This window comes from Heterodontus francisci, chromosome 17, assembly GCF_036365525.1.
Source record: "Heterodontus francisci isolate sHetFra1 chromosome 17, sHetFra1.hap1, whole genome shotgun sequence".
NCBI lineage: Eukaryota > Metazoa > Chordata > Chondrichthyes > Heterodontiformes > Heterodontidae > Heterodontus > Heterodontus francisci.
The window spans coordinates 40,832,486-40,855,630 of record NC_090387.1 but is presented as its reverse complement, the minus strand read 5'-3'; the positions used below and the strand labels follow the sequence as shown (position 1 = coordinate 40,855,630).

Sequence of the window (23,145 nt, the reverse complement as noted above, 5' to 3'; positions counted from 1 at the left end):
AAAAGGCAAAAAAAAGTCCAGAGAGAACACAAAAACACTGACTGCAGTAGAACAACGTAAATGTAAGCTGGAAACCAAGTTCGCAATCCAGACATTTCCCCACGTTTGTGGAATTTTCTGAAGTGCTCATATGTCAGCTATGTTGTGTCATACTCAATGACCACTGTAGTTTGGTGACTGTGAAGCACTTTGGGATATCTTTGGGAAAAGAATTCTATAAATGGATGTTCTTTCTTCAGTAATAAAAACAAAAAATGCTGAAAACACTCAGGAAATCAGGCAGTATCACTGGAGAGGAAGGTTGAGTTCTTTGTTCAGTCTGGTCCTGTAGTTTTCAGCAGATCTCGAATGAACTGGTTCCACCAAATGTATAAAAAAATTGCTCTGTATCTGTGCAGACAGCAGCAAAGTGAATCCTGGGGATCATACTGACCAAGATTAACAGACCTTTGGAGATCCTTGCCTTGACCAAGGGAAACATGATCTGAAATCACTGGGGAACTAATCTAAATAGGGTAAGTTTCAAATAAGTGAAATAAGACCGAAATGCCAGCAGGTGGGGCAGCACCTTTAAAGGGAGTAGAAAGGTTGTTTTTTTTGGGAGTGGACCCTTGAAACTAACTGCCTCGGAGGTTGACGTGACCAGAATTCTTATCTTTAGTAGAACTGACTTCATGGATCAAATACCAGGAATCCCAGAGGTTGCACTTGATCAAGTTCAGAGACTGACCAGGAAAACTTAACTAAAAGCAAAATACTGCGGATGCTGGAAACCTGAAATAAAAACAGAAAGTGCTGGAAATACTCAGCAGATCTGGAAGCATCTGTGGAGAGAAACAGAGTTAATGTTTCAGCTCTCTGACCTTTCATTGGAACTGAACGGCTAACAACCAGCGTAAACCCCATCCCTCCTTAACGCTACGTTACTATGACAACTACAGCCCCGCTCCGGCCGCGCTCTCCGTGACGTATCCGAAAGGCTCGCGGTAGACGCGGTATCGCGAGATTCCAACTTGGTGCATGCGCAGTTGTGGTAAGTGGTGGCATTTTGTTCGGATTTGACGTGAACGTGGTTTTGGAGATAGGGTTTATCAGGTAAAAAAAAGAAAGCTTACTTTCTGTTTCAGCAAGTGCTACAGATAGTCCTGCCTTAAATTACAAGGAGCATCCTGAGAGAATACTCTCCTCTTCTCCCTGTAGGAGCACAGGGATACCCGTCCCCCAATCTCGGCCTCCCCGCGGCCTGTGGGTCCAAGTGACTGACGTGTGATGTGTGGGGCTGGAGTTAGAGTGACAGGCTGGGCGCTCTGTGCGGTGCAAGCCGCTGCAATGCAGCTCGGCCACAGCATGAACAGCTCCCTTTTGGTTCCAAAAGCTGTAAATCGAAAATGATTCCCATATGTAGAAATGAATGTGATCGGATTGGACTTGCCTATTGACCGCTTTGTTTTCTTATTGGAGTTATACTTTCTGCCGAAAGTTACTTTTAATGCACATTTGGTTTGGTGGAAGTATATCCTGCCATGCTGGCAGCGATTAAATGCATTACATCCAGTGTGTATCTTGTACATCGAATTGCGTGCATATCAATTTAGGGATTGCTAAACTTCTGTGAACTCCCAGGTGACAACTACATTTACGTTGGAAAAGAAACTCAATCCTGTTTTGAAATACGACATTTCAGATGTTGGGTTAATCTCTACCTTTTATACCTTTTAATTTATTTTGAAGAAATTTTAATGTTTGACATTGCATTTGAACAGGATGGTAGTTATGTAACTCTCTCAATGTGTCTCAAAAGTGACGAGATCCATTGGGTTAAAGTCTCAACACATGGAACAACACCTAGGACATCCTTGCAATAGTTGACCTTGTTTTTCAATAGGAAGAGTGTTTTTTTGATGTCAGTGGGTAGTTTAGGGTGTAACATAGTAACTATTTCGCTCTTAATCCGGCCTGCTCCTTTTAAGACTACAGCTTATAAACTACTGAGGTCAATCAGAGGATATTTGTAATTGTGCATTTTGGGCTGCATGTCAGTGTTTTTTTAAGTTATTTTTCATCTGTAATAGAATATGATAGAATGCCATAGACTCTTTTTAAAGCATTGAAATGATTGCTGCTGTGAGGACATGTATTAATCTGCCATCCCTCCTTAAATCTCCAGCTGTCCCCTCAACTCCTATAAGAAGTGTGACAGGTGTGGACTTGTCATTAAAATTGAAATCATCCATTTAGCTGCCTCTGTGCAACCTCCCCCACCCCTGGCCCCAACCACCATTTTCCCTTGCCACCAAACTTCCCTCGGGGGCCCCCACCCTAGTTGCAAACTGCATCTTTCTCGAGCTTCTCTCCTATCTCCCATCATATGCTCTCTGATTTCATCTTGTCTATGAGGCTCATGTCCTGCTCTCTCAACCCTATTCTCTGTACGCTGCTGACCACCCTACTTCCCTCCCTGGTCACCACGTTAGCTGACTTTGTAAATGGTGCGCTCACCTGAAGTATTGGCTCTTATGACACAAAACTAGGTTGAATTGTGAGTTGTGGGGAGGATGCAGAGAGGCTTCAAGAGGATTTGGATAGGCTAAATGAGTGTGGAAGAACATGGCAGATGGAATACAGCGTGGAAAAATGTAAAAGTTTTGCACTTTGTTAGGAAAAACAAATGCAGAGTATTTTTTCAATGATGAGAGATTGGAAGTGTTGATGTCTGATGTTGAGGGATCAGGGTGTCCTTGTTCATAAGTCACTGGAAACTAACATGCAGGTACAGCAAGCAATTAGGAAGACAAATGGTATGTTGGCTTTTATTTAAAGAGGATTTGAGTACAGGAGTAAAGAAGTCTTGTTGCAATTGTATAGAGCCTTGGCGAGACTGCACCTGGAGTATTGTGTACTGTTTTGGTCGTCTTACCTAAGGAAGAATATACTTGCCATAGAGGGAGTGCAGCGAAGGTTCACCAGACTGATTTCTGGTATGACGGGATTGTCCTATGAGGAGAGATTGAGGAAACTGGGCCTACATTCTCTAGAGTTTAGAAGAATGAGAGGTGATCTGATTGAAACTTACAAAATTCTTACAGGGTTTGACAAGGTTGATGCAGAAAGGAAGTTTCCCCTGGCTGAGGGTGGGAGGAGAGATCTACAACCAGGGACACAGTCTCCAAATAAGAGGTAGGCTATTTGGGGAGGCAGTTATGTACTGGTAATGTCACTGGACTGGTAATGTCACTGGACTAGTAATCCAGAGCTCAAGCTGATGCTCTGGGGGCATGGGTTCGAATCCCACCACGGCAGATGGTAAAATTTGAATTCAATTAATAAATCTGGAATTAAAAGCTAGTCTAATGGTGACCATGATTGTTGTAAAAACCCATCTGGTTCACTAATATCGATTAGAGAAGGAAATCTACTGTCCTTACCTAGTCTGGCACTGGCCTATATGTGACTGCAGACCCACAGCTATGTGGTTGACTCTTAAATGCTCTCTGAAATGATCTAGCAAGCCACTCAGTTCAAGGGCAATTAGGTATGAGCAGTAAGTACTGTACTCGCCAGCGACAACCACATCCCACAAAAGAATTTTTAAAAATTTAGGACTGAGATGAGGAGGAATTTCTTCACTCAGTGGGTGGTGAATCTGTGGAATTCTCTACCTCAGAGGGCTGTGGAGACTCAGTCATTGAGCATGTTTAAGACCGAGGTCAATCGATTCCACGGCACATTGGTTAGCACCGCAGCCTCACAGCTCCAGGGACCCGGTTTCGATTCTGGGTACTGCCTGTGCGGAGCTTGCAAGTTCTCCCTGTGACCGCGTGGGTTTCCGCCGGGTGCCCCGGTTTCCTCCCACAGTCAAAGACTTGCAGGTGATAGGTAAATTGGCCATTGTAAATTGCCCCTAGTGTAGGTAGGTGGTAGGGAATATGGGATTACTGTAGGGTTAGTATAAATGAGTGGTTGTTGGTTGGCACAGACTCGGTGTGCCGAAGGGCCTGTTTCAGTGCTGTATCTCGAAATAAATAAATAAATAAAAAGATATCAAGAAATATGGGGATAGTGCAGGAAGACCAGCCATAATCTACTTGAATGGTGGAGCAGGCTCGTGGAGCCAAATGGCCTACTCCTGCTTCAATGTTCCTTTTCCCCTTCAAAACTGCCATCATCACCTGCTTCCTAAAATCCACCCTGAACACACTGTCTCTGCAAATTACCACCTCCCCTTTCTTCTCAACTCTTTGAATACGTTGCCTCCCAAAGCCATGCACATCTTTGCAATTCCAAGTTTGAAATTCTCCAATGAGGTTTCTGCCACACCATAGTACAGAAACGGCGCTAAAAGTTTTGTCCTGTGATTGGACTATCCCTTCAAGACCTCTGCCTTTGACATGGTCGGTCACATTATCCTCCCCTCCGTACCGCTGCTCCACTGGCCGGCTGAGTGGGATTGCCCTAGTTTGGTTCCACTCTTGCATACGCAAAGCATCTCCAGCAATGGTTTCTCTCTCCACACCCACACCAGTACCTCTGAAGTAAAGGCCTGCTCAGGTCGGGAAAAAGAACCCAACCCGAACCCAACCGATCCACAGTGGACCCAAGCCCGACCCGGCCCAAGTCCCTCCAATTTCGCCCCGAGTCCAACCCCACCCCACCCCACTCAGCCTGACCTGAGCCCGACCGTCCCTTTACTTACTTTCTGACTAGGAAGCTCCATGAAGCTGCAGCGCGTGCGTGATGACGTCATAGTGACGTCACTCGCTCACTGTGCAGACTCCATTTCGCCTTGGACTCCCAGCTCAGTTAAGTTTTTTTTATTTTTAATACTTACCGGCAGGGCACTTGCCGTGTGTGTCCGGCCCGACCCAACCCAGCCCAAAAGCCAGACCCAGAAGAGGGGCCCAACCCAGCACGTCATTGGGTCCCATCGGGTTCAGGTTGGGTAGCAGGCCTTTACTCTGATGTCCCCTAAAAATCTCTCCTTGGCCTCTTCCTCATCTACATGCTACCCTTCAGCATCGTAACGTTAGGTTTCACATTTATGCCGACAGCATGCGTCTGCTTCAACTTTTCCTTTGACCCTCTCCACTGCCTCTTGTTGGACATACAATCCTAGATGAGCCACAGCTTCCTGCAGTTAAACATTGAAAGGTCCAAAGCCATAGCATTCAGCTTTAGCCATAAACTTGATACACTTACCTCTGATTCCATACCACAACTGGCTACTGTCTCACAGAATCGCAGAATTGTTACAGCAGAGAAGGAAGCCATTCGGTCCATCGTGTCTGCACCAGCTCTCCTGAGCATTTCACCTTAGTGCCACTCCCCTGCCTTCTCCCCGTAACCCTGCACAGTCTTCCTTTTCATATAACTGTCTAATTCCATTTTGCATGATTCAATTGGACTGCCCCCATCACACTCTCAGGCAGTGCATTCCAGACCTTAACCACACGCTGCGTGAAAAAGTTTTTCCTCATGTCGGCTTTTGCTGCTTTTACCAATTACTTTAAATCTGTGCCCTCTCATTCTCGATCCTTTCACGAGTGGGAACAGTTTCTCCCTATCTACTCTGTCCAGACCCCTCATGATTTTGAATACCTCTATCAAATCTCCTGTCGGCCTTCTCCAAGGACAACTGTCCCAACTTCTCCAATCTGTCTTCATAACTGAAGTTCCCCATCCCTGGAATCATTCTTGTGAATGGGAGAGGCTGTTTACAAGTAAAGAGACGTCTGGCAAGTGGGAGGCTTTTAAAAGTGAGATAGGAAGAGTTCACAGCTGGCATGTTCCTGTTAGATGGAAGGGCAAGGCTGGCAAGTTTAGGGAACCTTGGTTGACGAGGGATATTGAGGGTCTGGTCAGGACAAAGAAGGAGGCGTATGTCAGGTATAGGCAGTTGGGATCGAGCGAGTCCCTCGAGGAGTATAGGGGATGTAGGACTACACTTAAGGAAATTAGGAGGGCGAAAAGAGATTTCCCTGGCAGATAAGATAAAGGAGAATCCTAAAATATTCTATAAGTATATTGAGAGTAAAAGGGTAGGTAGGGAGAGAAAAGGTCCCCTTAAGGATCAGTGTGGTATATCTATGTGTGGAGCCACGGGAAATGGGCGAGGTCTTAAATGAATTCAGACGAGAAGTATTTACCGTGGAGAAGGTCATGGAAGCTGGTGAGTTCAAGGGAGGGAACAGCGATATCCTGGAGCATATCAACATTACAAAGGAGGAGGTGTTGGAGGTTTTGTTGGGGCCCTGGCAGAGATTTTTGTATCATCATTAGCCAGGGGTGAGGTACTGGAAGACAGGAGGATAGCTAATGTTGTGCCTTTATTTAAGAAGGGCAGCAGGGATAAGCCAGGGAACTACAGGCCGGTGAGCCTTACATCAATTGTGGGAAAGTTATTGAAAGGGATTCTGAGAGACAGGATTTATATGCATTTGGAAAGGCATGGTCTTATTAGGGATAGTCAGCATGGCTTTGTGCGTGAGAAATCATGTCTCACAAATTTGATTGAGTTTTTCGAGGAGGTGACCAAGAGGATTGACGAGGGCAGGGCGATGGATGTTGTCTACATAGACTTTAGCAAGGCCTTTGACAATGTCCCGCATGGTAGGCTGGTCCAGAAGGTTCGAACACGTGGGATCCAGGGTGAGCTAGCCAAATGGATACAAAATTGGCTTGGTGATAGGAGGCAGAGGGTGGTAGTGGAGGATTGTTTTTCAGATTGGAGGCCAGTGACCAGTGGTGTGCCGCAGGGATCAGTGCTGGGCCCTCTGTTGTTTGTCATATATATTAATGACTTGGATGTGAATCTAAGGGGCATGATTAGTAAGTTTGCAGATGACACCAAAATTGGTGGTATAGTGGACTGTGAAGAAGGTTGTCTAAGGTTACAACAGGATATAGGTAAACTGGGAAAGTGGGCAAGGGATTGACAAATGGAATTTAATGCAGACAAGTGTGAAGTGATGCATTTTGGGGAAGTTAAACCAGAGCAGGACATATACAGTGAATGGCAGGGCCCTGGGGAGTGTTGTTGAGCAGAGAGACCTTGGGGTGCAAGTACATAGTTCCCTGAAAGTGGCAACATAAGTAGATAGGGTGGTGAAGAAGGAATATGGCATGCTTGCCTTCATCAGCCGTGGCATTGAGTCCAAGTGTTGGGACGTCATGTAACAGTTGGTTCGGCCGCATTTGGAGTACTGTGTGCTGTTCTGGTCGCTGCACTACAGGAAAGATGTGATTAAGCTGGGGAGGGTGCAGAAAAGATTACAAGGATGTTGCCTGGTTTGGAGGGCTTGAGTTCTAAAGAGAGATTGGATAGGCTGGGTCTGTTTTCCCTGGAGCGAAGGAGACTGAGAGGGGACATGATAGAGGTATATAAAATTATGAGGCATAGATAGGGTAGATAGCCAGAGTCTGTTTCCCATGGTAGGAGTGACTAAAATGAGAGGGCATAGATTTAAGGTGAGAGGGAGGAGGTTTAAAGGGGATCAAAGGGGTAAATTTTTCACACAAAGAATAGTGGGTATCTGGAATGAGCTGCATGAGGAGGTGGTGGAGGCAGGAACAGTAGCAACATTTAAGAGACATCTGGACAGGTACTCGAATGAGCAAGGCATAGAGGGATATGGAATTCATGCAGGCAGGTGGGATTAGTATAGATAGGCATTATGATTGGCATGGACGCGGTGGGCCGAAGGGCCTGTTTCTATGCTTTACGACTCTATAAATCTTTCCTGCACCCTCTCTCATGCCTTCACATCTTTCTTAAAGCACGGCACACATAACTGGACACAATACTCCAGTTGAGGCCGAACTCAGTCTGATACATGTTCAGCATAACCTCATTGCTTTTGTACGCTGTGCCCCTTTAATAAAGCTCAGGATACTGTATGCTTTATTAACTGCTCTCTCAACTTGTCCTGCCATCTTCAATGACTTAGGTGCAAATACACCTAGGTCCCTCTGCTCCTGCACCCCTTTTAGAATTGTACTCTTTATTTTGTATTGTCTCTCCGTGTTCTTCCTACCACATTTCTCCACATTGAACTTCATCTGCGACCTGTCCGCCCATTCCACCAATTTGGCTCTGTCCTTTTAAAGTTTTACGCTATCCTCACAGTTCACAAGCTTCCAAGTTTCGTGTCATCTGCAAACTTTGATATTGGGCCCTGTACACCAAGGTCTTGGTCATTAATATATATCAGGAAAAGCAAGGGTCCCAACAATGACCCTGGGGAGCTCCACTACAAACTTTCCTCCAGCCCAGAAAGCATCCATTAACCACTACTCTTTGTATCCTGTCACTCAGCCAGTTCCATATCTATGTTGCTACTGTCCCGTTTATTCTATGAACTACAACTTTACTCACAAGTCTGTTGTGTGGCATTGTAGCAAATGCCACATCAACTGCATTGCCCTCATCAACCCCCTCTGTTCCCTCTTCAAAAAACTCCATCAAGTTAAACATAATTTTCCCTTAAAAAATCCATGCTGGCTTTCTTTAATTAACCCACATTTGTTTGTCCATGTGACTATTAACTTTGTTCCGAATTATTCTTTCTAGAATTTTCCCCACCACCGAAATTAAACTGACTGGCCTGTAGATGCTGGGCTTATCTTTACACCCTTTTTTGAACAAGGGTGTAATGCTTGCAATTCTCCAGTCCTCTGGCACCACCCCTGCATCTAAGGAAGACTGAAAAAATTCTGGCCAGTGCTTCTGCAATTTCCAGTCTCACTTCCTTCAGTATCCTTGAATACATCTCATCAGGTCCTGGTGCCTTATCCATTTGAAGTACAGCCTACCCAATGCCACCTCCTAATCAATTTTAAATCCTTTAAATGTCTGAATTACCTCCTCTTTCACCATTGCCTGGGTTGCACCTTCTTCTTTAGTAAAGACAGATGTAAAGTCTTCATTTAATACCTGAGCTATGCCATCTACCTCCGTGCGCAAATACCCTTTTTGGTCCCTAATCAGCCACACTCCTCCTTTTATTACCCTTTTACCATTCATGTATCTATAGAACACTTTGGGGTTCCCTTTTATGTTAACTGCCAGTCTCTTTTCATACTCTCTCTTTGCTTCTCTTATTTGCTTTTTCACTTCCCCTCTGAATCTTCTATATTCAGCCTGGTTTTCAATGGTATTTTCTATCTGGCATCTGTCGTAAGCACACTTTATCTTAATCTCTATCTCTCTTGTCATCCAAGGAGCTCTGGATTTGTTTACCCTGCCTTTCCCCTTCGAGGAAACATACCTTGACTGTGTCCAAACTGTCTCTTTGAAGAGATAGTTTGACTTCAATTTATTCATCCCAGATCCATTCTTACACCATTGAAGTTGGCTTTCCCCCAGTTAATTAATCTTACTCTGTATTGTTCTTTTCCACAGTCAGCATAAACCTTGTGATACAATGATCACTGTCCCCGAAATGCCCTCCTACTGACACTTGATCCACTCATTCCCAGGAACCAGGTCCAGCAGTGTCTCCTTTCTCATTGGACTAGAAGCATACTTTTGTAGAAAGTTTTCCTGCACAGACTCTAGGAACTCTTGCCCCTCACTGCCCTTTACACTACTATTATTCCAGTCTGTGTTTGGATAATTAAAGTCCCCCATTATAACTACCCTATAATGTTTGCACCTCTCTGTAATTTTCTTGCAAATTTGTTCCTCTACATCCTTCCCACTAGTTGGTAGCCTCTAGACAGTACTGAGCAATGTAACTGCACCTTTTTTGTTCCGTAGCTCTTGCCAAATAGATTCTGTCCTCGACCCCTCAGGGACATCTTTTTTCTCCAGCACTGCAATGCCCTCCTTAATCAATACTGCCCCCCCCCTCCCCCTTTTCTCCCTTTCCTGTCTTTCCTGAGCACCTTGTATCCAGCAATATTTAACAGCCAGTCCTGCCCTTCTTTGAGCCAGGTCTCCATAATAGCCAGAACATCATATTTCCACATGTCAGTCTGTGCCTGTAACTCACCAATCTTATTAGCAACACTCCGTGCATTCACATACATGCAAGTTAACCCTGACTTAGACTTTATTACTTTCTCCCTTACTCTGACCGCACCTAATAATTAACTATTCCCTACTCTTGTGCTATATATCTCTTTCCCTATTCTGTGCACCTCTCTGATATTTCGTCCTGGTTCCCACACCCCTGCCAAGTTAGTTTAAATGCTCCCCAAAAGCACGAGCAAATCACCCCACGAGGAAATTTGGCCCAGCTCTGTTCAGGTGCAACCCATCCGGCCTGTACAGGTCCCAGTGTCCCAGGCATCTAAAGCCCTCCCTCCTGCAGCATCTTTCCAGCAACGCATTCATCTGCACTATCCTCCTATTTCTGTACTCACTTGCGCATGTTACTGGGAGTAATCCGGAGATTACTACTTTTGCGGTCCTGCTTGCTAACTTCTCAGCTAGCTCACTAAGCTCTTTCTGCAGGACCACATCCCTCTTCCTCCCTATGTCATTGATACCAATGTGGACAATGACTGCTGGCTGTTCACCCGTTTTCCCCCCACACCCTCTTGGGGTGCTCTGCAGCTGTTCAGTGACATCCTTGATCCTGGCATCAGGGAGGCAACACACTGTCCTGAATTCACATCTGCAGCCACAGAAACGCTTCTCTGTTCCCCTGACTGTCGAATCTCCTATCACTATTGCTCTTCCAGTCTTCATTGCACTCACCCCCCTGTACAGCTGAGCCACACGTGGTGCCATGGCCTTGGCTGTGGCTGCACACCCCAGATGAACCATCAATTTCCTCAGTATTCAGAACTGAATACCAGTTGGCGAGTGGGATGCATTCAGGGGTCTCCTGCCCTACCTGCCCCTTTCTTCTTGACTGTCTGGCGGTCACCCATTCTCTCTCTTCCTGCATACTCTTAAGGTGTGGGGTGACCACGTCTATTAACTTGTTATTCACAAAGCTCTCAACCTCACGGATGCACCATAGTGATTCCAGCTGCTGCTCAACTTCTGCAACCCGGAGCTCAAGCTGCTGCAACTGATGACACTTCCTGCATATATGGTTATCCAGGATATGAGAAGGATCCTGGAGTTCCCACATAGCACAGGATGTGCATTCTGGAGGTTGAAGCAGTCCTGCCATTCCTTTATCTGTTAGTTTGTAACCTTGCTACTGCTAATAAACCTTACTACTTTTATTAAACTTTTACCAATTCTAATAAATCTTACTAATGCGAATAATGGGAGGGAGGGGAAGGGGGTGAGAGTGGAGGTGCGGGAAATGGGCTGGACACGGCCTCCCAGAACCGCGACAGGGTTCCCCTGTCCTCACTTTCCACCCCACCAGCCTGCACATCCAAAGGATCATCCTCCGCCACTTCCACCACATCCAGCGTGATGCCACTACCAAACGCATCTTCCCCTCCCTTCCCCTGTCAGCATTCCGAAGGGATAGTTGCCTCCGCGACACTCTCTTCCGCTCCTCCATTACCCCCACCACCTCATCCCCTTCCCACAGCACCTTCCCCTGCAGTCGCAGGAGGTGTAATACCTGCCCATTTACCTCCTCTCTCTCCTCACTATCCAAGGCCCCAGACAATCCTTTCAGGTGAAGCAGCGATTTACTTGTACTTCTTTCAATTTAGTATACTGTAGTCGCTGCTCACAATGTGGTCTCCTCTACATTGTGGAAACCAAACGCAGATTGTGTGACCGCTCTGCGGAACACCTCCGCTCAATCCTTAAGCATGACCCCGAGCTTCCGGTCGCCGGCCATTTCAACACACCCCTCTGCTCTCATGCTCACATCTCTGTCCTGGGATTGCTGCAGTGTTCCAACGAGCATCAACGCAAGCTCGAGGAACAGCACCTCATTTACCAATTAGGCACTCTCCAGCCTCCCGGGCTGAACATTGAGTTCAATAATTTCAGAGCATGACGGGTCCCCCTTTTTATGCTTAGTTATTTTTTCTCTTTTTTTTCCTTTTTTATTTGGTTATTTTAGGTTTTTCAGTTTGTTTAGTTTGTTTCCACTGTGCTTATCCACTGTTTTTTTTTATGTTTGTGCTTGGAGTGCTCTGTGCTTTACAGTCATTCACACCCTCTCTGTACTAACGCTTTGTCTTTCAGCATACCACTAACATACCGTTCGCCTTTGCTCCATGACCTTCTGGTCAGTTATTCTCTCTGACCCTGTCCTAGCAACACCTTCACCTTTTGTTATCTCTTGCCCCACCCCCGCTTTACTTGCTTAAAATCTTTTACATTTCTAATATTTGTCAGTTCTGAAGAAGGGTCTCTGACCTGAAATGTTAACTCTGCTTCTCTCTGCACAGATGCTGTCAGACTTGCTGAGTATTTCCAGCATTTCTTGTTTTTATTTCAGATTTCCAGCATCTGCAGTATTTTGCTTTTATTTTAATATTTGGAACCTTGGGACTTAAAAATATTTAGTGCATTTCCACTTTGGGGGTAACAAATTGTAAATAAAACTGCAGTTTCCCTTAGTTTCAGCTGTGGAATTGCAGGAACCAGGCTTTGTTTATGTCCTAATTAGCTAAACTGAAGCCTTTTTCCACTTTATATGTTGTTTACTCTAGGTTCATTATGCAGCTTAAGTATTCTGAGTAGTCTGAAGTTGTTCTTAAGATGTCCGCCTGTAGTTTCTTTAACATTGACAGTGAGTCAATATAAGATTTAGATTATTGGCAGCTGTAAGTAAACACTATGCATGCAAAGGAGGAGACAGAGTATGCGTTTAGGATTACAGAACGAGCAAAAGTCCTCGTTGAATTCATAATTTATTTTAATCAGCTACGTCTCTGAAGTATGATGAACATGTTTGTTCGTAGGTATTAGCAGATTAACTCTAAATGCATGTAAAATAGAGCTACTTGAATTCATGCTCTTAGACAGGAGGTTGAACTTTAAAGCAAAAAGAAATCAGTATCTTTTTTAATATTGCAAAATACCAAGTATAAAAGTTCACCAACAATGATGTGATTTTTATTAAATGTGCTGTACAGAAGGAGTTATGTTAGGAACTGGAGCCTTGGGACCATTTGGATCTTCACACAAATTTTCAACACACACCAGTACAACAACTCAACCCTGTTAATGGCCAAAGAATTTAAATTTGTAATCTAAATCTGTTTTAGTAGCTGTTAATTAGTTGGTTAGAAATAATTCATGTTTTATTTGTTTGTCACGATCTGTCCAGTAAACTAATAGTTCAAGTAAATTACCTAGAAGCATCAATTGTTAACCTTTAAGGTGAGAGATTACTGTTAGATATTAATGGACGATGACATGGAATCATTGGAATCTTCCAGCACAGAAGGAGGCATTATCCCTTATGCTCAAGTTCTCTGTAGCCTTAGACATGTTTGGCTACCTACCTCCTTCAACACCTCTCCATTATTTAGCTCAGTATGGAAGGAGGCCATTCAGCCCAATTTGCCTGTGCCAGCTCTTTGAAAGAGCTATCTATTCATCCCACTCTCCTGTTCTTATCCCCTTTTTTTCATTTTCCAGAGTATATTCAATTCCCTTTTGAAAGTTACTGTTGAATCAGCTTCTGCCACCCTTTCAGGCAGTGCATTCCAGATCATCATAACTCAAAAAGAAATTCTACTCATCCACCCAGGTTCTTTTGCCAATTATCTTAAATCTGTGTCCTCTAGTTACTAACTCCACTGCCACTGGAAACAGTTTCTCTTACTTGCTCTATCAAAACCCTTCATAATTTTGTACACCTGTTAAAACTCCTCTTAATCTTCTCTGTTCTAAAGATAAGAATTCCAACTTATCTTGACTGTCCAATTAACTGAAGTCCTTCATCCCTGGTACCATTCTAGTAAATCTCCACTGTACCCTCTCTAAGAACTTGACATCCTTCTTAAACTGTGATGCCTGGAATTGGACACAAAGCTCCAGCTGAGGCCTAACCAATGATTTATAAAGGTTTCCAAACTTCCATGCTTTTGTACTCTGCCTACAAAGACACATATAAGGGAAAGCTAAATAGGTACATGAGGAAAAGAATATGTTGATGGGGTGAGATTAATTATGGTGGGCAGGGGCTCATGTGGGTCTTAATCACCAATATGGACCTGTTGGGCCAAATAGCCTGTGTCTGTGCTGTAAATTCTATATGATGCCTCTATTTATAAAGCCTAGGATCCTGTATGCCATTTTAACTGTTTTATCAACTTGTCCTGCCACTTTCAAAGATTTGTGTATGTGAACCACTCCCCCTCTGTTCCTGCACCCCTTTTTAAATTGTATCAATTAGTTTATATTGCCCCTCCTCATCCTTCCAAAATGCATCACTTCATACTTCTCTGCATTGAATTTCATCTGCCATTTGTCTGTCTGTTAATCAGGTTATATATGTCCTCCTGAAGTCTGCTATTATATCCTCGATGTTTACTTTGTTTTCAAGTTTTGTGTCATCTGCAACCTTTGTAATTTTGCCTCTTGTAGCCAGGTCCAGGTCATTAATAGATACCAAAAAGAGCAGTGGTCCTAATACCAAAGAGCTGTGTAACCTCGGGGAATGCCATTGTATGCTTCTCTCCGTTCTGAAAAACAGCTATATACCACTACTCACTGCTTTATGTCTCTTAGCCAATTTTGTATCCATGTGACCACTGTCCCGTAATCCCATGGGCTTTAATTTTGCTGACGAGTCTATTATGTGGCACTTTATCATGCACCTTTTGGAAGTTCATATACACAACATCAACTGTGCTGCCTTCTTTAATACTGTTATTTCGTCAAAGAATTTATCTATTTACAGTATGATTCCAAACCAATATTTTAACAGGCTGTAGCCTAGTTATTTGAAATAAGTTAATGGCCTGTATCTTCCTGTCAGCGGTGAAGCTGTGGCATATGCCGCTGACTGCACAAAAACTACGAACTTAACCTTGTTCATAGTTTGCAGGGAAAACTTCCTCTTCTTCCTGCAGCAGGACCTACCGTCAGGACAAGCAACATGTGCTTCCAGGGTGGAAGTGGAGAGGAGCCAGGGAGCGCAAGTGTTTTAAGATGCTTGTTGGTTTTAGATGATGGGTTCAAAGCATTGTACTCCTGAGCAGGCTCTGCGCCTGCTCGTACCTGCCCTAAAAAAAAACTACGTAAAAACAGCTGTAACTTCTGAGCAATCAGTCCAAATTCCTGAATTACAGATCGCTCCTCCTTTAGAAACCAGCCTGGCGGGACCGTCAAAGTGCGGTCCACCGGAGCCCGTTGAGGCACACTGCAACTTCCAGTTTTCGGCACAAGTGCGATGGCACAAGAGACAGTGGTAGCATGGATACATCTCACCGTTCGTCACCATTGGGTCCACAAGATCTAGACCAATGATTCCACTGAAATAACAGACAAATATACAAAACATGTGTCTGCTAATACCTGAAACAATAGTTTTTAGATCTTTTGAAATACTTCAAACAATATTTAAACAGAGGCTATTAAAATATCAACATTCCTGAATTCTCACGGTTAAAGTTAATTGTACATTCTTACCTTTGGTTAAAATATAAAAATTTGCGTAAAATTATGCTAAAATAAACTTTCACGGTAATTTTCAGTATAATTAGCGTAAATAAATGGGATGAGTGGAGCTACCTTTAAGTATACAAGCAGGGCTGCATGTGGTTAGGTAGCTTGAAGCCATATGGCCATGGACCTATTGAGAGGAGAACTGGGGACTGGAGGCCAAGCAGGCTTAGTCCAGGTAGGTGGATGGCTGAAAGCCAGGTTGCAAGGCTTACAGAAGGACACTGAGACATGCAGTACTAAGGGAGTGCTGCACTCTTGTAGGTGCGGTCTTTCGGATGAGATGTTAAACCAAGGTCCCGCCTGCCCCATCGAGTGAACATAAAACAGCTTGCAGCATTATTTGTAGAAGAACGTGAGAGTTCTAAGTGTCCTGGCCAATACTTGTCCCTCAGCCAACACCTAAAAAGATCATTTGGTCATTTATTTCTTTGTGCACGGCAAGGTCCCATAAATAGCAATTTGGTTCCTGTGTTTCCTATATTACAGCAGTTACTGCATCTTCAAAAGGACTTCATTGTCTGTAAAGCACTTTGGGTCGTCATGGGATCATGAAAGGCACTAAATAAATGCGAGTCTGTCTTCTTTCTTTCTGACAATAGCATATCCCAAGGATATGATGATAGCATCTGCCTGTGATCTGGACAAGATCTTTCCAAAGGCAGACTGAGTAAATACTCGGTGAGATGAGGCTCAGTGCGAATTGTTAATCTGTTGTATTTCTATTGGATGAGCTCACAGAACAATGGTTCGGATTTGGTTTCACTTACTGCTTTCAAATTGACTTGTCTTGGCGTAATAGAAAAAGAATTAATATACTACAATCACAGTTCATTGTTCATTTTCCTTGACTTAAATTTAATTTTCTAATTTTCCTCTGTATTTAATTCTTCTTGCAGCCCTTTTGATACTTGACTACTTCCAGCTTTCACAGCTTTTTTGTGTCTTTCTCCAGTGTCTGCTTTTAGTCAAACTGACTACCCTGTTTCACTGCCCCCTTCCCCCCACCAGCCCCAGAAGTGAAGAACCCACCAGCCTAACTTGGCAATGGCATCTGCCAAGTTTCAATGACAAGAGTTGATGGAGAAGTAATTAGCGTGAACTATCACTGGATATCAAACTGTTCCTTGTCTCCAGCATGCTGGTCAGATGCCCTGTTTGATAGTTCATTAGCACCTGACAGCACTGCTGTCCTGTGGGTTTAACACTGTGAAAGTTAAGTTTAAATCAGTAGTAGCATTTTTAACATATTACATCAAGATCCCTCTGTGGTGGCATAGTCTGAAATCCTATTCTAAAATATGTGCTCTTTCTCACAATGAATTTTAGTATTTGCTTAAGGTGTTAGTATGTTAATTGTTACCTTCTCCTCAAAATTTTTCCTTCCTCAGCTATAACTTAATAAAACGATACCCCCTCCCCCAGTCTTTTCCTACATCAAATTTGTAATTCTGACTGACGCTTTCCCTGGTGTCCTATGGTAAAAGATGTTTTTCCCATGTTTGAGTCTCCGACCAGCACTTGATTGTTCGTAATAGTCTGACCTAACAGGCTGTTTACCTCTGGCCACAATACCTGCGGTCATGCAGAAAATTGAAGCACCCTGTGGTCCTGGGGAAAACATCAGATGTATTAGCAAGCCAGGAAAACACGCATCCTCTGTTAATGTTACCATTAACATGGAACTTTTATTTAACTGGTAAACAGTATAAAAATGAAAAATTAAATATTTTTGTTCTGTCACATACATTTTCTGTCTGAGTTGCAATATGTTCTGGAAATTGTTACTCAGTGGGATTAGCATAAAAACTGAACCTATTTACTTCAATGTCTGTCCTTTGCTTTTTCACTCTCTGCGTCACAGGAACAAGAGTAAGCTATTCAGCCCCTTGCTTCTGTTCTGTCATTTAGTTAGATCATTGGCTGGTCTGTACCTCAGCTTCACTTAAACACCTTTGTTCTTTCTTCCTTGTTACCCTTACCTAATACAAATCGATCAATTTCAGACTTCAAAATTTCATTTCACCCAGCATCCACATAATTTTGGGAGAGCAAGTTTTAGATGCCCGCCACCCTTTGTGTGGAAAAACTACTTCCCGATTTCACTCTCAAATTATAAGGTTTTAAAAAGGCTTGCAAGATCTTTGGCTTTTTAGAGGCGTTAAGAGTACAAAAACAAGGAAGTCATGCTAAACCTTCACAAAACACTGGTTAAGCCCCATCTGGAGTGTTATGTCCAATCCTGGACACCACACTTTAGGTAGATCTCAAGCCCTTGGAGAGGATGCAGAAGAGATTTACTGGAATGATACTGGGAATGAGGGACTTCACTTAGGTAGAGACACCAGAGAAGCTAGGATTCTCCTTCAGGCGGAAATAGTTAAGAGATTTGTGAGGTGTTCAAAATCATGAATGGTTTTAGTAAATAAAGAGAAACAGTTTGCAGTGACAGCAGGGTCAGTAACCTGAGGATAGAAATTGAAAGTGATTGGTTTAAAAAAAAAAGAGGTGGCATAAGGAAACTCTTTTTACAGAGCAAGTTGTTGTATTCTGGAATGCACTGCCTGAAAGGGTGGTGGTAGCAGATTTAAGAGTAACATTCAAAACAGAATGGGATAAATACTTGGGAAAAAAATTGCAGGGCTATGGGGAAAGAATAAGGGGATAGAATTATTTGGATTGTTCTACCAAAGAACCAGCACAGACATGATGGTCCAAATAGCAGCCTCCTGTGCTATATCATTCTGTGATTTGATATTGATAAAAAGACTTTGGCTTTTAGCTTTGATATCTCTTGCAAGTTTTTTCATATTCCCCTTTTTGCATCTCCTCTCCCTGTGTATCCCTTTGTTGCTTTTTATAGCTCTCGCATCTCCTGGAATTTCGCTTTTCATTGCATTTAGCTTGAAATTGTCTTCTATTTCTTTGAACTATCTCTTAGTTCTTTTTTGCTGCTATCCCTTCTCACTTGTAGGTTGTTTTTGGTGGGTGGGAAAATAATCGATTAATGTATTATTGGGGCTTGTATTATGAAAAAGGCGACTGACTCATCTTCCATGATTCCTAAGTGGTGGTGACATCATGCAAATATCCAGTCTACATTTTGCTGTATTCTATTCTGCAAATCCAAGTCTTTAGGGAAAACTCCCAGCATACATCCAATCCATCTGGCATGAGTTGTCCTTTTTTTTCCCTACTCTCTCCTCTTGGGGTGTTAATCCCTGTCTGCGCTTCTCGCATGCTCGTGGTTGTTTCCCTCATGGTCTCCATCTCTCTCCAGTGGCTGGAAGTTTCAGTGCCCAGGTAAAGTTTCCAACTTCCATAGAAGTGCTATTTATAGACAACTTGTTACAGACATTTTTAACTTTAACTTGTTATCTGGGTAACTAGCAATATTTTTCACATTGTTCTTATGACTGCCCAAAATATATAAAAAGGCAATTCAGGTCAATACAATTTGAAAACTAATGTAAGTGTGCAACTGGATCAACATTTATCAAGTGCATCCCAGTGTCACTAGTTATTAATCAATGTAATCCACCCAGTAGCCTTAACATAAGCAGCACTTGCCAAATGCCTCAGACATCTCATCACACTTTGTTTTTGTGTGTTACAGAATCTGTTGTCCATTATTGACTAAAACACCTCTGTGACTATAAAAACAAGACTGTATTTCAAAGGTTTTAATGGATATAAAAATTTACCACTTTTGATAAACCAGTTTCAATCTGGCCGCAACATACAAAAGAGATAAAATGCGCCATCACAGAAGGAGACCCTGTGTGATTCCGAGATAAAATGGAACCAGTAGGCTGCTCCTTCTGGGCTGTGTTATCTTTATTTGCTCAGAACTTAACTGTTGGCTTTCTCTTTTGTGATCTGGTTCAAAGCTGTTGTTATTTGGCCTCACTTCAGCAGCTCACAGTTATTGCTTTGTTCTGCAATGATTGTATCTGTGGATAAGCCTGTTAGGTTGCTCTATCTTTTAAGTGTCTGATGTTATTAATATTAATCATTCCCTGAAATGATGTGGGCATACAGTTGAAATCCAGTATGTAATTCAAAGACGATTAATGAGTCTATTCATCCAAGGCACACCATTCTAGATGACTTTGTACATAAGATTAGACTTCAATTCATGAGTTTTCTTTTGTGAAAAGGCATGAGAAAAGTTATCTGATGAAGCCCAAATTTTAACAGTCATCCCAAATGCGTGTTAATATTTTCAACTTCATTATTGACTTGCTTTCTTCCCAGAAAATGGTCGAGTTAGGAGATGTCTGTTTTTGGCTTTTTATGAAAACACCATGGAAATTTTAACATCTTATTCTGCTTGAAGGCCCATGCTGCAATTGAAAACATTTAAAGATCTTATTACGTGACATAGAAAGGATAGATTGAAAGGTAACTAGCTCCAGATTTTCATTGCACTCCAATACATGACTTTTGTTGTTCTTACTCTGCATCATGCTATCAATTTGAGGGAACCCTAGTTGAACTAGTAATCTGATTTTTTTTAAACTAAAAACAATATTTTTTTAAAACATTGACTGCAGTTTGTGTACTTGACATACTTGGTCCTTTCATCCTCCCTATTGAAGTATAGGTGGGGATAGGAAAATAGCAGAATGAGGATGGGGTGGGAACAGATCTGGGCTGAATGAAAATTGTATGTAGTATAATTGTAATCCATGTTAGCTCAGGAGGCACAAATTAATCTTAGGCTGCTGAAAAAACAGGACCAGAGTTGATTGTAATTGGCCCATCAATTTGCATTTGACGCTAGGCTAAGTTTTACATACATTAGGCATCTATTTGATTTATATAATTTCAGTCAGATTACTTTTAAATAAATAAATAGATTAGTTCCTACAATTTAAGGGAAATTTAATTTTCAAACACAATTTGTATGTAAAAAGTTTGTCGTGATATAAATGCTTAAATAAGTTAGTTATTTTTGTGTTGATGTTTTAAGATTCATATTCTTTCTAACACTGTTTTTGAGGTTCAATTTATTGAAGTAATTTGCACCCACTCTCAGATTTAAGGGGCATGAGCTATGTTAAGGGGGCGGAGGTTTAGAAACTCAATTTTTGTTAGAAGCTGCAAGACTAAGAAACAGGTGTTACTAAAGTTTATATAGGCTTCCCATTATATCCCGACTTTTAAGATTCTACATTAGAAATGCTACTTCTTTCTTTTGGGCCTCCTTATCTCGAGAGACAATGGATACGCGCCTGGAGGTGGTCAGTGGTTTGTGAAGCAGCGCCTGGAGTGGCTATAAAGGCCAATTCTGGAGTGACAGGCTCTTCCACAGGTGCTGCAGAGAAATTTGTTTGTTGGAGCTGTTGCACAGTTGGCTCTCCCCTTGCGCCTCTGTCTTTTTTCCTGCCAACTACTAAGTCTCTTCGACTCGCCACAATTTAGCCCTGTCTTTATGGCTGCCCGCCAGCTCTGGCGAATGCTGGCAACTGACTCCCACGACTTGTGATCAATGTCACACGATTTCATGTCGCGTTTGCAGACGTCTTTATAACGGAGACATGGACGGCCGGTGGGTCTGATACCAGTGGCGAGCTCGCTGTACAATGTGTCTTTGGGGATCCTGCCATCTTCCATGCGGCTCACATGGCCAAGCCATCTCAAGCGCCGCTGACTCAGTAGTGTGTATAAGCTGGGGGTGTTGGCCGCTTCAAGGACTTCTGTGTTGGAGATATAGTCCTGCCACCTGATGCCAAGTATTCTCCGAAGGCAGCGAAGATGGAATGAATTGAGACGTCGCTCTTGGCTGGCATACGTTGTCCAGGCCTCGCTGCCGTAGAGCAAGGTACTGAGGACACAGGCCTGATACACTCGGACTTTTGTGTTCCGTGTCAGTGCGCCATTTTCCCACACTCTCTTGGCCAGTCTGAACATAGCAGTGGAAGCCTTACCCATGCGCTTGTTGATTTCTGCATCTAGAGACAGGTTACTTGTGATAGTTGAGCCTAGGTAGGTGAACTCTTGAACCACTTCCAGAGCGTGGTCGCCAATATTGATGGATGGAGCATTTCTGACATCCTGCCCCATGATGTTCGTTTTCTTGAGGCTGATGGTTAGGCCAAATTCATTGCAGGCAGACGCAAACTTGTCGATGAGACTCTGCAGGCATTCTTCAGTGTGAGATGTTAAAGCAGCATCGTCAGCAAAGAGGAGTTCTCTGATGAGGACTTTCCGTACTTTGGACTTCGCTCTTAGACGGGCAAGGTTGAACAACCTGCCCCCTGATCTTGTGTGGAGGAAAATTCCTTCTTCAGAGGATTTGAATGCATGTGAAAGCAGCAGGGAGAAGAAAATCCCAAAAAGTGTGGGTGCGAGAACACAGCCCTGTTTCACACCACTCAGGATAGGAAAGGGCTCTGATGAGGAGCCACCATGTTGAATTGTGCCTTTCATATTGTCATGGAATGAGGTGATGATACTTAGTAGCTTTGGTGGACATCCGATCTTTTCTAGTAGTCTGAAGAGACCACGTCTGCTGACGAGGTCAAAGGCTTTGGTGAGATCAATGAAAGCAATGTAGAGGGGCATCTGTTGTTCACGGCATTTCTCCTGTATCTGACGAAGGGAGAACAGCATGTCAATAGTCGATCTCTCTGCACGAAAGCAGAAAGAAGGTACCAGCCCTTCGCTTTGCAAGCTGGAACGTCAGAACTATGTGTCCTGGCCTGTCGGAAGACCTTACACAAATCAACGATTCTCGGAAGACCGCCATCATTAACAACGAGCTCAGTAGACTCAATGTGGACATTGCAGCACTTCAGGAGACTCGCCTCCCCGCGAGTGGCTCTCTAGCAGAGCAAGACTACACCTTCTTCTGGCAGGGCAGGGATCCTGAAGAACCAAGACAGCATGGAGTGGGCTTCGCCATCAGAAACTCCTTGCTCAGCATGATAGAGCCTCCCTCAAATGGCTCGGAACGCATACTGTCCATCCGACTGCTCACCACCTCTGGTCCAGTACACCTACTCAGCATCTATGCTCCAACACTCTGTTCCGCACCTGAAGCTAAAGACCAGTTCTATGAACAACTCCATAACATCATTAGCAGCATCCCCAACACCGAACACCTATTCCTGCTGGGGGACTTTAATGCCAGGGTTGGGGCCGACCATGACTCATGGCCCTCCTGCCTTGGGCGCTATGGCGTTGGAAGGATGAATGAGAACGGGCAGAGACTGCTTGAGTTGTGTACCTATCATAACCTCTGCATCACCAACTCGTTCTTTCACACTAAACCCTGTCACCAGGTTTCATGGAGGCACCCAAGATCACGTCGTTGGCACCAGCTAGACCTCATTGTCACAAGGCGAGCCGCCTTAAACAGTGTTCAAATCACACGCAGCTTCCACAGTGCGGACTGCGACACCGACCACTCCCTGGTGTGCAGCAAGGTTAGACTCAGACCAAAGAAGTTGCATCATTCCAAGCAGAAGGGCCACCCGCGCATCAACACGAGCAGAATTTCTCACCCACAGCTGTTACAAAAATTTCTAAATTCACTTGTAACAGCCCTTCAAAACACTCCCACAGGGGATGCTGAGACCAAGTGGGCCCACATC

General features: G+C 43.5%; 1 protein-coding gene across 3 annotated transcripts in view; it reads left to right on the top strand.

Annotated features, from left to right (window-relative positions):
* The first annotated feature begins 1,026 nt into the window (after positions 1-1,026).
* znf507 (zinc finger protein 507) overlaps positions 1,027-23,145 on the top strand; it is a 72,454-nt gene continuing 50,335 nt past the window's right edge. For 2 of the 3 annotated variants that reach the window (XM_068049331.1, XM_068049329.1), the window contains exon 1: positions 1,034-1,095. The gene's annotated coding sequence lies outside the window, so the exon portion shown is untranslated. Of the gene's footprint in view, positions 1,096-23,145 lie in introns of all 3 variants that reach the window. The other variant, XM_068049330.1, reaches the window with a different exon arrangement.